At 43.2% G+C, this 17563-nt stretch overlaps 1 long non-coding RNA gene across 1 annotated transcript in view; it reads left to right on the top strand.

Annotated features, from left to right (window-relative positions):
- LOC131485777 (uncharacterized) overlaps window positions 1-17216 on the top strand; it is a 56196-nt gene extending 38980 nt beyond the window's left edge. The window contains exon 3 of the long non-coding RNA XR_009249009.1: window positions 14871-17216. This is a non-coding gene — a long non-coding RNA (uncharacterized LOC131485777). The remainder of the gene's footprint in view (window positions 1-14870) is intronic.
- Window positions 17217-17563: the final 347 nt, after the last annotated feature.

Here is a 17563-nt window from a genome sequence, read left to right as displayed (position 1 = left end):
TCCTTACTGCTTGAGGGGGTAGTTTCTGTTCCCATCAGGGATGCTTTGCCTGCAGGGTCTTTTGCCTGAGTTAAGAGATAAGCTGGAAAGGAGAACTTAATCAATTAGAAAGTTGGAGGTCAAAGCGGAGGCAGTGGAAATCCTCTTTCATGGAAAAGCCAGAGAACAGGGCAGTGTCCACCGGTGACTGAGTAACACAGATCACTCAGTCCCCATCCCCAAATCCCCACCCCCCACCTCCTCCAGACTCATCACCGCCCCCCCCCGCCCCCCGGTGTGAACGAGAAACAGGCTGGCCTCACATCTGAACCCTGAGAAACTGGAGTAGCACAATGACATGACAGCAGTACAGTGACAAAACAGGATCCTCCTCCTTATATAAGGAGCCATTAGAATATGTAGCAACATTTTGTTAGGTGGTTTGTTTTAGTTTTACAATTTTAACTATAAAAGCAATACAAGGGGCGCCTGGGTGGCGCAGTCGGTTGAGCGTCCGACTTCAGCCAGGTCACGATCTCGCGGTCCGTGAGTTCGAGCCCCGCGTCAGGCTCTGGGCTGATGGCTCGGAGCCTGGAGCCTGTTTCCGATTCTGTGTCTCCCTCTTTCTGCCCCTCCCCCGTTCATGCTCTGTCTCTCTCTGTCCCAAAAATAAATAAAAAACGTTGAAATGTAAAAAAAAAAAAAAAAAAAAAAAAAAAAAAAAGCAATACAAGCATGTGACGTGAGCCCTCAGTTTTATCAGCCTGTGCTGTCTTAAATTGAGCCTCTAGCTTTCTGAGCTAGCTTACGTAATTTTGAGAAAAAGGTTCTGGGGCAGTGTTTAAGTTCAGTCTCCCTAAGAGCAGAACTGGCCATCCTCCCCGCAGTCATAAGGAAGTGGTGAGCCTGGGGAGGGAAGGGAAGACATCAGCGTGGCCACAGAGTGAGCCCTCGATGTCTGTCACATAAATGTTTAATGGCAGAGTCAAGGGCAGAGACAGGGCCAGGGTCTGGGCCATGGGACTTCCCAGGGCCCCAGCATCCTGTGCTCAGGTGTCCCAGCTGGCACAGACCCTAGCACTGCTGGATTATTGCTCCGTCCCCACCTGTAGTGTCTCTGGATATAGATGTGCTTCCCTGAGGACCTCTCGGAATGAACTTCCCAGTGGAATTCTCCACCTGGACCCTCTTCCAGACATGTGTAAAACAATGTGTTGACACATGAGTTTGTTCATCTCTGTGCCAGACCTATTCCTCCCATCTTTTCCGTCTCCAGTGATGGTACCCCCAGCCATTCATCTGTGTATATAAAGGAACCAGGGCATCCCTGATACCTCGCTCTCCCTATCAGCATCATTACATCCATACCAGCATCCAATTCGTCTTATTTCCCATACATCCCAAGATCTGGTCACTTCTCTCCACCTCCCCGCCCATCACTACAGTTCAGACCACCACAAGTTACGTAATATTTAATATTATTTAACGGTCACCTTCTGACTGATGATCTTCAACAGAGTGGTCATGCTCTCATTCACTTCATAAGTGTGTAGCTGGCACCTTCTCTGTGTTCGGTGCTAGTGATACAGTAGTAAGCAAAACAGAGTTTTTCTCGATGGACCTACCGTTCTTTTTTTAAGTTTATTTATTTTGAGATGGTGGGGGAGGGGCAGAGAGAGAGGGAGAGAGAGAATCCCAAGCAGGCTCCGCACGGTCAGTGCAGAGCCCAACTCAGGGCTTGAACTCATGAACCACGAGATCATGACCTGAGCTGAAATCAAGAGTCAGACACTTAACCAACTGAAACACCCAGGCACCCCAATGGAACTATCATTCTTACAGAAGTCAGTTGTCTTTCCTAAAGCGCAAATATCACATCGGTCTCCAACTTAAAATATCAATGGTATCCCACTGCCCTCAGTATAAAATTCAAACTCTCTATTATGCCTTCTAGCAAATCTCACCCCACAGTCTTCTTTGCCTGTCTTCCCAGACATGCAGGATCAATTTCAGTTACTTAAATGCACCAAGCCTTCACATATCCTGGCACATCCTTCCCCCCATCTCTTTGCCTGGCCAACAGCTACTCATCCTTCAGGTCTCGGCTTGGCGCTCTCTTGGCCAGGGTTGCCAACTGTGATGAGTTAAGTCATGTTGGGGATGATGGAATTTGGAGGCTTCCCAGGATTCCCCGACACCTGAAACCTATCCTGCCACAACCACTACTGCTCATTCCTTTTCCCAGAGACTGTGATAAAGAACTATGTGCCCAGAGAACAAGGCCAGACAAATGCACGCTTTCTTTCTCTGAGGTTCTGGCCTCTCATTGTGCTCAACTGAACAATGTGGAGGATTTCTTTGACCTGGGCTAGAGGGAGACTTAACTAACCTCAAAAGATGGCATGTGCCTTTCTGCGGCTGCTCTGTATCTGAGCGTTCATGCTATTTGGAGGACACCAGAGCCCAGTACATTGGAGGTGTTTGTCCAGGAGCAGCAGTAATGACTGAATTGGATGGTTCCCGCAGTAGGATCCTAGCTGGCTTTTCTGAGGCGTTTTCCACCCTTCCTATCAGTTCTATGAGCTACTTGATATTCTTCCAGGAAATCCCTTTCTCTTTAGGACCACTGGGTACAGTCTCTACTGTTAGAGACCAGAAATCTTGTATGTTTTAATATCTTTTGTATTGTAGCCCCACTAGGGAGCCCATCCTCACTCCCCACCCCGCTGGTGTCAAATAGCAAGCCTAGGGGCACCTGGGTGGCTCAGTCGGTTAAGCATCCGACTTCGGCTCAGGTCATGATCTCGGGATTCGTGAGTTCAAGCCCCCATGTCGGGCTCTGTGCTGACAGCTCAGAACCTGGAGCCTGCTTCAGATTCTGTGTCTCCCTCTCTCTCTGCCCCTCCCCCACTTGCACTCTATCTCTTTCTCTGTCTCAAAAATAAATAAACATTAAAGAGAGAGAGAGAGAGAGAGAGAGAGAGAGAGAGAGAGTGTGTTTTAAATAGCAAGCCTAAAGATGAGTATACTGAGCGGAAAGAGATCCTAAGATCCACAGCTCGTCTCGACTTATCCATTCACTCCAGGCTTTCCTTGATGGGCTGGGAACACAGTTCCTAAGTCAGAACAAACCCAGGCCACTTTTATTCTCAGGCACATGGGAGGAGGAGAAGGTGAATTATCAAAAACTTGCCAGTATAAAGGAGGGCGATTCATCCTTCACCCTGTGACCCTGCATTTGGCCCATCCATACTGGCATGCCTCCTGCTTGGAGGCAGAGCCTGGGACAGAGGGCCTTGTACCTCTCCCTGGAGTCTAGCGGCTGTGGATGAACGGAAAATGTTTCTTGTCTTTCCAGGTATCCCGTGGTTCCCCGAGAATTGGGCACCATGGCTTCCCGCCTTTGTCACTTCACCATGCTTGTGATTGAATGATTTTCTATCTCCACTTCTATCTCATGGCTTCTCCCTCTTACCCCTCCCAAGCATTGACTCTCACTGGGTCACAGCTTCATTCCAGGCACCCCTGTCTGCCCCGTGGCCTCTTCTGCCTGGAGACTGCCACCTCATTGCTTCTGCTCCCTGCCTCTTCTCTGTGTTTCTGTCCACCTGCAGGCCACTCTGCTCTCTGGGTTTGTCTCTTAGATCCAAGCATCCCAAAGAAGCTGTCATTAGATCTGTTAATCACTCCTTATATAGAGGGCCCTGCCCCCAAGGCCTTGGGTCTGTGGCCACCTGGCTCAGGGGGGCTAAAATGTGGCAAACAGACAGAACTAATGGGTTCCACTTGGACCCAACATTTCAGACTCAAATTGTACAAGCCTAAGCATGTCAGCTTTGCTTCTTCCGTGTGCCGGAACTCAGTGAGTATTCTGTTTTGCTATAGTGATCTGATCTTCAAAATGAAGTCCTCCCTCTGTCCCAGTCCCCCAACTTCATCTGTCTTCACTCTTTCTGTACCACAGCCATCTGAACTTCTCAGTACATAATTCTTGAGATGAACTCAGCTCTTCCTACCCTCTGGCCAATGCTCTTTCCTTTCAGCCACACTACATACAAGGGGGCTTTGTTTGGACTTCTCTGTCTCTACTCGTATTTTCTTTTCTCTACAAGAGCCCAATCTGGAATGCTTTAACATCCTCATCTACTGGACTATGAACCTTTCTGGGAAGAAATGATGATTTAGTGATCTTTGGGGCTTGCTCAGAGTGGATGTTCATGAGTATTCAAGACTAGCTCAGCAATGACCCTCAAACATCCTTCCCCCCTAGCTCAGGACACGCAGTCCCCCATCCCCTGGTCCAGCAGTTCATCTTGAGGAGATGTGCAGAAATGAGGGTCCTGGCAGTAGCCTGGTGGGATCCTCCAGTCCTTCCCCTGTACCAAGACTGCTCTCGGTGTGAATGGATCTGAAGGCTTGACCCCGAGAGCACTTCTCTCCAGAGAGTGGCAAGAGCTGAGAGAACACAGTTGTGGTCTTGATGGTCCTTTGCCTGGCCTGCCGGGGGCTGTAGGCTGCCTGGTTGCTTTAAGTGCCTCTCTGTGGAATGAGCTAATTTCTTCTCGCTCTGTTGCATTCGCTCGTGATGCTGCAGGACTCCTAGTCTGGGAGTGACTCAGCTGATTTGCCTTCTGACATACTTGAAGTGGTATGGGGGGAGCAGAATGGTAGGGGGTCAAGCTGGAACCACATTTTGAACCTTATAGTCATGAAAAGGCCTGGCCTCATGCCCACAAGACCATGGAGAGGGCTGGAAAGGTTAGGACCAGGTCCTGAACCTCCCCTGGGAGTATGAGCAGGGCTGGGGGTACTCAGCCAGTTCAGGAAGGACTTAACAGGTTAAGGGTTCTCACTAAAGCCCAGGCTCTGAGACTTTCCCACCAAGCAGGCAGAATTAGTGGTGGGAGTCTAGCTGGCAGATAATACAAAGCAAGAGGTATATCAGACCCTCACAGTAAGATGGAGACAGGAACTAATCTTCACAGAATGTTGGGGAAGGAAGGAAGCAAATTACTCAAAGGAGCAAACTAGAGAGAGAGTTAAAGCGGGAACCAGCCCTGTGAGTCTGGGCATAGGCTGGCTTAGGGGGAGAGACCTCAGGATCAGAAGCACTGTCATTCATTCCCCACCCTGTGCTGCACACTGAAGATGCAGACATGACTGAGCATGATTCCTGGCATAGAGGGAAGCCCTGTTTGAATGTGGTGGGGAAGCCAGGCACATAACAAACTACAGTAACACTCCGTCAAAGCTATGGCAAAGGTCAGCACAGGTGCTGTGTAGCACAGAAAAAGAGGACCTAACTCTGACTCTTTGGTAAGAGGGTCTAGAGATCCTTCATAGTGGAAGGAGAATCTGAGTGTCCTTAAAAATGGATGGGAAGGTCTGAGGGTCCTTCATAGTAAAGGGGAGACAATGGAAGGTCCTTCACACTGGGGGAGAAGGTCTGGGGGTCCTTCACAGTAGAGGTGAGTTCGTATTTGAAGGATGTAAAAGTATTTACTAAGTGGAAAAGGGAAGCCTGTGTACTGGCATGAAGTATGTCACAGCTGAGCCTGTTGGGTGCTACAGGTCATTAGATGGGACGGGTACACTGGGTGTGTATGAGAGTGTGGCAGGAAATGTTGCAGATATTGATGAGAGGCAGAAGATAGGGCTGTGCTCCTGATTTTGGTGATCCTACCTACTAGTAATATGGATTCTCACCCCATAGCTTTAATGTCTGACTCAACCGAATTACAAATCTTCCTCTTAAAGGAGAAGAAATGGGTGATAGCCTGCTCCTGTTTAGTATGAGTTCCTTTCTTCTTTTAAGCATAGGAGTCTGACTTGGCCTTGCCTCAGGGAAACAGGGAAGCTAAGGCAAGCAAGGAAAGAAATTGCAACTCAGTGGGCACTCAGATGTCCAGGACTCAACCCCAAACACACAACATGCTAGAAAAAGGACAGTATATGATTAATGTTTGTCTATCTATGACTTCTGCCCAATTTGTGTTGCTTTAAGAATGAGCTGGGACTAACCCTGCATCAGGGTCCCCAGGTATTGGAGCAGGTTAGAGATTAGGTGATGGTCAGAAGAGCCGGGAGGCACTTCTAAAAAGGCACTTGCATGACTAAGAGGTTCAAATAATCGTTACTAGCTATGTGTTCTTGAGTAAGTTACCCAGTCTGTCTGAGTCATTGGATCCTCAGCTGTGAAATAGGGATTACAGCACCTATTTCCTAGGATTTTTGTGAGAGTAAGTGAGATAACTTGTATGAAAGAATCTGGCACACAGTGAGTATTCTGCTTCTCCTCCATGACCCTGTCTCAAGACACCCAAGGAAAAGTTTTATTCAACACGTATAAAGGGATACCTGAGTATCTATATAAAGAGTTTATTTATTTATTTAGAGAGCATGCATGCACATGTGTGTGTATGAGCAGAGGAGGGACAGAGAGAGAGAGAATCTTAAATAGGCTCCATGCCCAGCACAGAACCCAGTGCAGGGCTCCATGGAGGCTCGATCCCATGACTGTGAGATTATGACCTGAGCCAAAATCAAAAGTCAGATGCTCAACTGATTGAGCACCCAGGTGCCCCAAGAGCTCTTTTAAATCAATAAGAGAAAGGATACTCCAATAGAAAAATAGGCATAAGATAGAAGCAATTAATAAATGGCTACAGTAATGGCTATTACAAATACAATACCATATACACACAAATACACAGCCATGCATACACACTTCATTAATCAAAAAAAGGCAAATGGAAACAAAGGGGGAAAAAGGCAAATGATAACAGTAATAAAATATCATTTCCACTTAGGTTGACAAAGTTTATAAACTATTTACTCATAACCACAATGTGCTTCCATTCACAGTTTATAAACCACTTGTATTCTTTTTATATAAACTACCTATTCATACCTTTTGCCCATTTTTCTGTTATAGTGTTCCTCTTTATCTTATTGGCTCATAAAGGCTACTTATATATTAAATTTTAACTTTTTATTTGCCATATGTGTTACACATACTTTTCTAGTTTGTTGTCTTTTGACTTGTTTATGGTATTTTGGCTGTATAGAAGTTTAAGAATCTATAAGTGGTCAAAATCATCAATGAATGTTTACTTTCTAGCATGGCAAAGAGGATAAAGTTTCACAATACACAACATGGGAGAGGTTGTCCCTAATATGAGATTGTTGGCTTCGGTAGCATGGACTGAAACCACTTTACATTTAGATTTTTTATGTCTCGCTGTTCTGACTGGAATTTTCTCATTATATAGTCTTCCTATGTAGACTTGGCTTCCAACATAGGTGTGAATCCAGGGAGAAAATGCACTTATCACACAGACTTGAGTGTTCTAGTCTTCTCAAACTTGCATTTCTCATTGAAGATTCATTGACTGTGATCTGGTTTATACATTGGTCTAATGAGTTTGGTTAGTGTGAGTCTGCCTTAATCTCAGTCCTGACAAAATTGGGTTCCTAGGCTATATATAAGTCCAAGAGTTGGACTCTGGGTTGTGCTAATATATCCAGAACTTTTTTTAAGTTTATTTATTTACTTATTTTTAGAGAGAGAGAGAAAGAGAGAGAGAGAAGGCAGAGAGAGGAGAGAGAGAGAACCCCAAGCAGGCTCCATACTATCAGCATGGACCCCAATGCAGGACTTGCACCCATAAACCATGAGATCGTGACTGGAGCTGAAGTCAAGAGTCAGATGCTTAACCGACCAAGCCACCCAGGCACCTCACCTCCATCCAGAACTTTTTGAGAAATGTCAGTCTCACCACTTTTTCTTGGAGATAATTCCCAGCATTTCCATGGCTATGCAAGTATCTTTCTCAGTAATAAGTGGTGGAGGTGATAATAACTGATAATAATTAATAATCATACCTACCCCATAATTAAGTACTTTTTAGGTGCCTGGGACTCTTCTTGGTGTGTATAATGGACTATTTAACAGCTACATTTCAACATAATATAAACAGTTTCTAATTTACAGGTGAAGGAAAAGGGGTGCACAGAGACAGAGTAACTTGACAAAAAGTTACAAAATCAGAAGGTAGTGCTGCTAGTGTTTGAATCCAGGACCATCTGCTTTCCTCTGTGCTTCTGTTTGTAATAGTGGATTATGATCCTGTCTTGAAATCTCCCTTTAGCTTAGAGATCCTCACTGTTACCTAATCATTCCACTAACTACACCAAAAATAAGTTGATAAACTTTTTTTTCCCCACTAATTTCTTCATTTCTTTCTGAATTTTCAAATCTCCAGCACTAACTCACACATAGGAGCACCCTGTGGGTGACACATAGGGAACTCCTGCCAAATCCCTCTTCCCGGGAAATATGGGCATCCATTCTTCCACTGTCGTCATGGCTGCTGTGTCAAATTTAAAATATAAAGGGTTTCTTGTGCATTGTCTTCCAGCCAGAAGCAGCAGCAATAGGCTGACACATTCCATATGAGGCCTTAGGCCTCCAGGAAAATGTCTTTCCTTTAGTGTTTTTTAAAGTATTGATTTAGCTCTTTATTTTCTGACTGAATATAGAACTTTACCAGTTTCAGGTGGCTTAGTAATGTTCAGATAACTAAAATTGACCAGTCTATAATTGAATTGAGTTATTTGGAGGATATAAAAATACTGTGCAATTTTGTTTTATGTAGTGCTATTTTTACGAGGGCTAGAAATAATGTTCGGTAGACAGAAAAGTGGAAAACAGAAAGGGAGACTGCATTGTGCCACAGGAAGAAACAAGAGAGAGAAACCTGGAGAGAAAGAAGGGGAATTAATAATTGATTATCACTTACTATTGCCAGTAACCGTGCTAGATCCATCCTTTATATCATCCTGTTTATTAATCTCCACAACTATCCGGGAATGTAGATTTATTGCATCCATTTTGTGGATTAGCAAACAGGCTCAGAAAGGTTAAGTAACTTGCTCAAGGGCACACAGCTGAGAGCGTTCATGCAGAGCTGGGATTTGAGGGCAGTTCTTTTGGACCCTCAGTGCACTAGGCCCAGAAAGGAAGAAAAGACCACAAACCTCCAACCTCAGCCTAGCAGAGACCTGAAAAGGTCAAAGTGAAACTAAATGGGAGACCAGAGAAAAGAAGGATGATTACAGTGACAGAAGAGTTTGTGATAGCTGTTAGTAAGTGGTGTAGCCTCTGTATCTACCCGCCTGGAGCAGGGCAGGAGCAGGTGGCTGGAGCTGGCCCTGATGTCGGTCAGGGTGAGGATGGCTGGAGGGCCTCATCCAGTCAGAGAGGTTTCTGGTTCCAGTACAGCTGAGAGTCTGAGCCACTGAATTAAGGCAAAGAGACAGGGTATCTGGCCTCTCCAGGACAGTAGGGACACTGAGTTCAAGGGGATGACTCCTCCCTGTTGGAGGAGCACTCTCCTTGTCAAAGTCTTACATCAGTAAATCAAGACTTAGTCACCATGGTATCAGTAATGCCCCAGCAACCCATCAAGATCTTTCCTGATGATTTGAGTGAGAAAGCCACAGGGAGGTTTCAATACATTCAAAACAACAACAACAACAACAACAACCCTTACAAAAAACACACTTTCTATGTGCCAGACATGACTTAAGTGATGGGGACCAAATGGCATGCCAAAATACTTTGATCCCTGGTCTTTGGAGCTACAGTCTGGTGAGGGAGACAGATACTAATCACGGGGTCATACAAATAAATATAAAACTGAAATTTTAGCAAGTGCTCATAGGGAAAGTTACACAATACTATAAGGTAAGTCTTCCCTGAGAAAGCAACGCTTAGGGGCACCTGGGTGGCTCAGTCGGTTAAGCACTCAACTTTGGCTCAGGTCGGGATCTCATGGTTTGTGAGTTTGAGTCTGACATCGGGCTTTGCACTGACATTGCACAGCCTGCTTGAGATTCTCTCTCTCCTTCCCTCTCTCTCTCTCTCTCTCTTTCTCGGCCCCTCCCCTACTTCACTTTTTCTCTCTCTCAAAATAAATAATAAACTTTAAAAAAGGAAATCAATGCTTATGCTGTGATGTAAGGAATAAGTAGAGTTAACTACTTGAAAGAAGAGTATTGTATTCCAGATAAAGAAGTCATTAAGTGCAAAGGTCCCTTGCTTTAAAATGGTTCATCCTGGAAGGTGGAGGATTAGTGCAGAATCAGAGCTTTGCACACTTTTTACATTCCATCTGAATGTCTCCTTTCCTAACTGGTCAACAAGTCCACATTTCAAGTTGAAGATCATGTTTCTGTCTTTATGCATAAGATACTTTTCATTCATTCATGCATGCATACAAGTACCCATCTATCCAATCAGACCTCCACCCAAGTATCTATTTATTTATCTGTTCATTCATTACCTATTCATATATCCATTTAGTCATCCATCAAACCAATTATCAGTCCACATGTCTATCTACCCATCCACCACACAAACACCCATCAACCCATGTATCTATACATCTACACACATTTTATCTCTCCATGTGTTTATATATCCATTTATCTATCACCCACCTGCCTATTCATCCAGTCATTTACCCACATATCCATTTATTCATTTATCCATTCATGTATCCATTTACTCATCTATCCCTCTGCAACATAATAAGAAATATGTTTGGTCTCTACCCCCAGTTCCTGACACAGAGCTCTGAAAACCTTTGTAATTTCCTGAGTGATGGGAGTGATAGAATTGTCTTACACAGAGCTCCTAAATCCCTTGGAATTTCCTGGGTGGTAAGAACACCATTTGTTTTAATGACGTGACTCTTGGTGGGCTCCTGATAGTTTCAGGATGGGTATTGGTCACTAGACAGATCAAGCCATAATTAGAAGATTGAAACTTTTGGCCTCACCTCCCCTCATTCTTTGGGGAGAGGATAGGGGCTGGAGATTGAGTTAATAATTAGTCATGCCTATGTAATGAAACTTCCATAAAAATCCCTAAGCCATGAGGTTTGAGAGGCTCTGGGTTGGTGAATCCATCCATATACCAGGAGGGTGGATACCCTGAACTACCACAGGGACAGAAGCTCCTGCACTTGAAACCCTTCCAGAACTTGCCCTCTTTTCCTTTCCATCTGGCTGTTCATTTGTATCCTTATAATAAACTGGTAAATGTAGGTAAAGCGTTTCCTTGAGTTCCATAAGTCATTATAGCAAATTCTCCAACCAGAGGAGAAGGTCATGGGAAGTCCCAATTTGTAGCCAAGTTGGACAGAAGTGTGGGTAACTTGGAAACCCACTACTTGTGATTGGCATCTGAAGTGGGGGGCAGTGTTGGAGGGATGAGTCCCTAACATGTGGGATCTGGGCTAACTTAGGTAGTGTCAGAACTGTTTATTTGAGGAAAACTGCATACATCTGGTGTCGGAAGTGTTATGAGTGGAGAAACAAGTCCTCTTTGACCTTCCAACCAACCAACCAACCAACCAACCAACCAACCAACCAACCAACCAACCATTTATTCATGTATCCATTCACCTATTCTTCCACTTACCCATCCATCCATCCATCCGTCCATGTATTCTTCCATTTATCATCCATTCAATCATCCAAGTATTCATCCATCTCCCATCCATTTATTTACTCCCTAATGTATTCATCCATTTCCATTGCTGCTGGGACAAACTTAGTGGCTTAAAACAACACAGATTTATGATCTTATACAGATGGTCCCCCACTTAGGATGGTTCAACTTGAGATTTTTCGACTTCACAACGGTGCAAAATCCATATGCATTTGGTAGAAACCATACTTTGAATTTTGAATTGTGATCTTTTCCTGGCTAGCCATATGTGATACTCTCCTCTCTCATGATGCTGGGCAGTGGCAGTGAGCACAGCTCCAGTGAGCCACATGGTTATGAGGGTAAACAACCCATACAACCATTCTGTACCCATACAACCATTCTGTTTTTCATTTTCAGTATTCAATACATTGTATGAGTTATTCAACACTTTATTATAAAATAGACTTTGTGTCATATGTTTTTGCCCAACAGTAGGCTAATGTAAGTGTTCTGAACATGTTTAAGGTAGGCTAGGCTAAGCTATGTTGTTCGGTAGGTTAGGTGTATTAAATGCACTTTTGACCTATGGTATTTTCAACTTAATGATGGGTTTGTCAGGATGTAACCCCATTCTAAGTTGAGGAAGAACTGTAGTTCTGGAATCCAGAAGTCCAAAATGAGTCTTAAGGGGTTAAAATGAAAATGTTGGCAGAGTTGTAGTCCTTTTGGGAAGGATCAGTTTCCTTGCCTTTTCCAGCTTCTTGAGCCTACCTGCATTCCTGATCTATTTTCTCCTTCCTCCAAGTTTAAAACCAGCATCTACATGAATCTTTAAATTTTCAAATCTTCAAAGTTTAAAACCAGCATCTATGCACGTCTTCAAATTTCCCTCTGAATATGTTCCTTCTGCTTTGCTCTTATTAAAATATTTTTTACTACATTGGGCCCATCCAGATAATCCAGGATAATCTTCCCACTTCAAGGTCAGTTGATTAGTCAACTTAATTTCCATTTGCCACATAATCTAACATATTCACAAATTTTAGGGATTAAGGCATAGACATTTTGGGGACCATTATTCTTCTTTCCATACCATCCATCCATCCATGCATTCATCCATCCAATTCATTCATTAGTTCATCTTTATGTTCATATGCCAATTCATAAATTTGGTCATCCATTGACTCATCTATTTATGTATCTATGTATCCATGTATCTATTTATCTATCTATCACCTATCCACCTCTCCATCCATCCATCCATCCATCCAATTGTCCATTTATTTATTCATTCATCCAACTAATCATTCACTTTCCCACCACTCATTAATCTGTCATATCAAACATACATCATAATTTCATTATTTCCATTTATCCATTCAACATCCATTCGCCTACCAGCCATTCATACATCAATTTATCTACCTATCCAACCATCCATCTCATCATTCATGAATTACCCTTATCTACCTTGCCTCTGACCTTTTAATTAACTAAACAGTACCCTTTCAAGACCCCCCCACACACACACACACACCACACTTTAAACCTAATTACCAAAACAGATCATCCTACCTGATAATTTGTTCTCAACCACCTCTTTTTCTGATCCTAACTCCAAATGAGTTGGAGCTCCTGGATCCTAAACCTCTCTCTCAGTTTTGCCTGTAGTAATTTGTACTGGCTACATGCCAGTGAGTCTTCTTGTAATCTTAGTTACTTTATGGAGCCCTGCCTGTGTTGACTCTGTGTTGACCCTGATCTGGCCTTCTCCTGGTTATGCCCAGAAGGAGTGAGGAGAATAAGCAAACCTGCAGTATGTGTGTGTACATGGGGAAGGTTCTGGATTAGAGCTGTGTGTCTCAGTGTTTCCTCTGCTCTACTATCCCTGCTCCCAATAAAGAGGTTTGGATGAAACCTATACTCTTCACAATCTAGGTTGATTTTCTCCCCCACAGGGAAATAAGACAACCAGTACTAAAAATATTTGTGGTGTAATGGTCAAAAAAGCATTTTGAAAATATGAAAAAAGTCATTTAAAAATCTCAAAAATTGCCATTAGGTAAGGAAAAACTAAATAAATACGGCAAACTTTATTTTTAACACGTTTTGTTTCCCCCTCAGACTTTCCCCCCACAGATACTACTAATAAGGTAAGAAAGCATGTATTACTGGAGCAAAAGTTGTAATAGTGACAATAATTACAAGATCACTATTCACTCACAAACACCACCACAATGTATAGTTGTCAGACTGATAATGGTCTCTCATCACAGGCAAAGACATAGATAAGGTAGACTGCGGGCTGTGTGACATTCCCGGCACTCAGCTGAAACACCAACCCATGCTCTGTTGCTCAGGAGAGCACATCGGAATACAAATGAATGGGAGTGACACTATTATAAGAGTGCCTGCTCCCATTTATTTATTTTCTAAAAGGTATCTCGTTGGACTATGGTACTTTATGTAGCATCAGTGACAAGATACTTGCCATGTCCATCATGATTGACCATGTCAAGACACGACCACTGAGAACCATGACTAAATGATGGATTCCTATATGTTTAAGGCTGAAAATCCACGATGGGCACAACTGGAATTACATTGTTTGATCAAGTCTTGGTAGACTGGCTCCTGTCCTGCAGATACCATGAATTCGTTGAGTGAGCAGACATGTTGGTACATCTTCATGGCGCTCAAAACTGGCCCTTTGAGGGCACGGTCTACACTTTTTCAAAAACTGTAAGGAAGACTTGATGGAAATTGTGCTCGCAAAGTCTTGGCCAGAAGAATATTTCAGAAATGAATGAAGAGGGGAATTCTCTGGCAATTCTCTACGACCGATTGACAGTCTGGTGTGGCAAGATATCACTTCTTAGCAGTTGGATGATTCTAGGGCCCTGAATCACAAGATTTTGAATGCACTGACATTCCAACACTAAGAGATCAATGGTTTATGAATATGGGCTCTGGCTATCACCAAGACAGGTGCAAATTGTACATTAAGGGTTTATACTTTAATGTCTCTTGTATGAAACACTACTTGAAATCCCTCAACAATAATTCTTAGGTTTATGCCAAAGCTCTTTCACATGCTACACCTCATTTGATCCTTACAACTCTGAGAAATTGCATAGACAGGGCATATCCCCATTGTATAGATGAAATGACTACATCTAGAAAGTTGATGTCCAGAGATGGCAAAACAATTTTCATGCTGTGAGCCATTCCTAGCTGGCGGTGTTCAGGATAGGTGGGGACGATATAAGGATGCCTACCATGCTTCTCCTCAGCAAAAACATGGAAAATAATTAGTAAAAAAAAAAAAAAACTGTAGTGCTTTCTTCCCAGAGTGTAAAACAGTGATGCTTCTTTTATTGTTAATTTGCAGGTGGTAGTCTCTCTGAGTCGGTCAGTTATGCTGATGGCAGAATTGAGTTCATGAGGAAAAGGATTCCACTGCAACTTGAAGCTTGGTGAAAAGCCTCAGCTTAAGCAGGTTTTTATGGCTAAAATTATCTGTCGCTGCAGGAAAGTACACTGCTGAGTGAGAATGAAGGATTTATGGAATTGTTTCGGGGTAGGGTGGCCAATGTTTTAAAAAATTCCTGCCCAAGAACATTTGAGGTGTGACTTTTCATAAATCATAGTTACGAAGAGTGAGCCCAGTCATTTATATGTATAAACTCAGATAAAAAAAATAGTAGTGGGCGCCTGGGTGACTCAGTCAGTTGAGCGTCCGACTTCGGCTCAGGTCATGATCTTGTGGTCTGTGGGTTGAAGCCCCGTGTTGGGCTCTGTGCTGACAGCTCAGAGCATGGAGCCTGCTTTGGATTCTGTGTCTCCCTTTCTCTCTGCCCCTCCCCCGCTCATGCTCTGTCTCTCTCTCCGTCAAAAATAAACATTAACAAAAAAAATAGTAGTAGTGTTATATATGAGTGAAAGAGCTCCACAGCACTTTAAGAGTTAAACCAGGTTAAATCATAAGAGATGGAAGCCATCTATTACCAGAAGCAATTTTAAAAGACAAAATGTCCCCCAGGTCAAAGGCAAGAAGAATAGAGATTGACTTCAGTTGAATCAGTGGAATTAGTGTGTTTCAAAAAGAGCAAGTCAACAGAAGGGGGAAGGTCTACACAGTACAGGGGATGAGAGCCAGAGGAAAGGATATAATAATAATGTAGTAATTAACAGTTTGTTGAGCAGTTACCATGTGGTAAGTAGTTTGAATGAATCATTTAATCCCTACAACAGCCCTGTTATCGAAATCAAAAAACTTCACTAGTGGTTAAATCTGGGATTTGAACCAGATCTGTCGGCCTCCAAAGCCTGTGGGCTTAACTATTCTTATCCAGTTTTGTCCTGGGTAAGGGTGCTTTTGGCAAGCCAGGACACTGCCATTGGCTACACACATTCTTTCATTTCCTCTTTGGGAGTTACCTCCACACACCATGGGTCACTGTTTGGAATCTCTTCACTGGCAAATCAAAGACATAATTTGAGCTATAAGGGAGAATAGAGTTGACATTGTCCACTCTCCTCCTCTTACAGATGGTGTCCATAACTTTATTTTTGTAGACTGCCATGAACCCCTCTCCCCCAGCTCTGGGGAATGAGGTCCATGATCTAGCAGGGGAATTCCATTTTTATCTGTGAGATGTGATTCTAAAGGAATGCAGTTGATTTTCTTGTGTGGCTTGTTATGTTATTCATGGTTTAATCAGAAAATTAAAAACTCTGAGAGGTTAAAACATAAGGACTTTATCTGAGGACAAACAGGCTCAGGACCAGCACACCTGTAAACTGGCTCAGAATTGTTTGCAAGGGCAGCATTATTAGAAATAAGCACATGGCCTCCAAGGATATTACTTTGAAGGGCAAAATTCGTGGAGGTGATAAGTCGTGGCATACTTCCACTTTCCTGACCTTGACCACTTTCCTGGCAGATCCTTCCAGCATAGATTCTCAATGGCACCATGTGCCCCTCCTTTATGGGACTCACCCCTGGTGTAATGTTACATTCGTTTGCACGATTATTTGACTAATGCCTGTCTCCTCCATAGACTGCACGAGCTCCACAAGAACTGAGTTTGTGACGAATTTTATTCATCATTGTATCCCTGGCACCTGGTACAATGCTGTGAAAGTCAGTCATAGGCATTCAGTAAATGTTTTTTCAGTGAATGTGTTCAATTTTCAACATCAGTCTCCTTAAGTACCCAAGAGAAATGAAAACATATGTCCACACAAACAATGGTATGTGAATGTTCCTAGCAGTGACATTCGTAATGGCTGCAAAGTGGCAATTATCCAAATGTCCATCAGCTGGTGAGCGGATAAACAAAAGGTGGCACATCCATACAGTGGAATACCATTCAGCAATAAAAAAGAAAAACATGTACTACAACATGGATAAACCCCAAAGATATTATGTTAAATGAAATAAGCCAGACACAAAAGACTACACAGTGTACTATTCCATATGTATGAAATTTCTAGAAAAGGAAACACTGCAAAGAAGAAAGCAGACCCATGGCTGCCTTGGCCTGGGGGTAGGAGTGGGGACTGCCTCCATGTGGGAAGAAGGGAACTTTTGCAGGTGATGGAAATGTTCTAAAATTGGATTCTGGTGATGGTTGCACAACTGTATAAATTTACAAAAAATTATAAAACTATACATTTGCAGTGGTGAAGTGTATGGCATGTGAAATATGTCTCAATAAAGCTGTTAAAAGTGTTTACAAAAATCAATGTCCTGATTCATTTTATCCCAACTTATGTTCTATGGAACGTTGTTTCTGTGGGACATTGTGCCAGGGACTGCTAGTTGAGAATTTCAACTCTTCGGTGAGAGAACCTCAATTTTTTAAAAATTTGTTTTAACATTTATTTATTTTTGAGACACAGAGACAGAGCGTGAGCAGGGGAGGGGCAGAGAGAGAGGGAGATACAGAGGTGTCAGCACAGAGCCTGACACGGGGCTCGAACTCACGGACCGTGAGATCATGACCTGAGCCGAAGTTACTCAGCCAACTGAGCCACCCTGGTGCCCGAGAGAACCTCAATTTTTAATGTGACACATTT

The sequence above is a fragment of the Neofelis nebulosa genome, chromosome 9 (assembly GCF_028018385.1).
Source record: "Neofelis nebulosa isolate mNeoNeb1 chromosome 9, mNeoNeb1.pri, whole genome shotgun sequence".
Lineage (NCBI taxonomy): Eukaryota > Metazoa > Chordata > Mammalia > Carnivora > Felidae > Neofelis > Neofelis nebulosa.
Note: the sequence above shows the minus strand (reverse complement) of the source record. Positions and strands in the feature narration are given on the sequence as shown.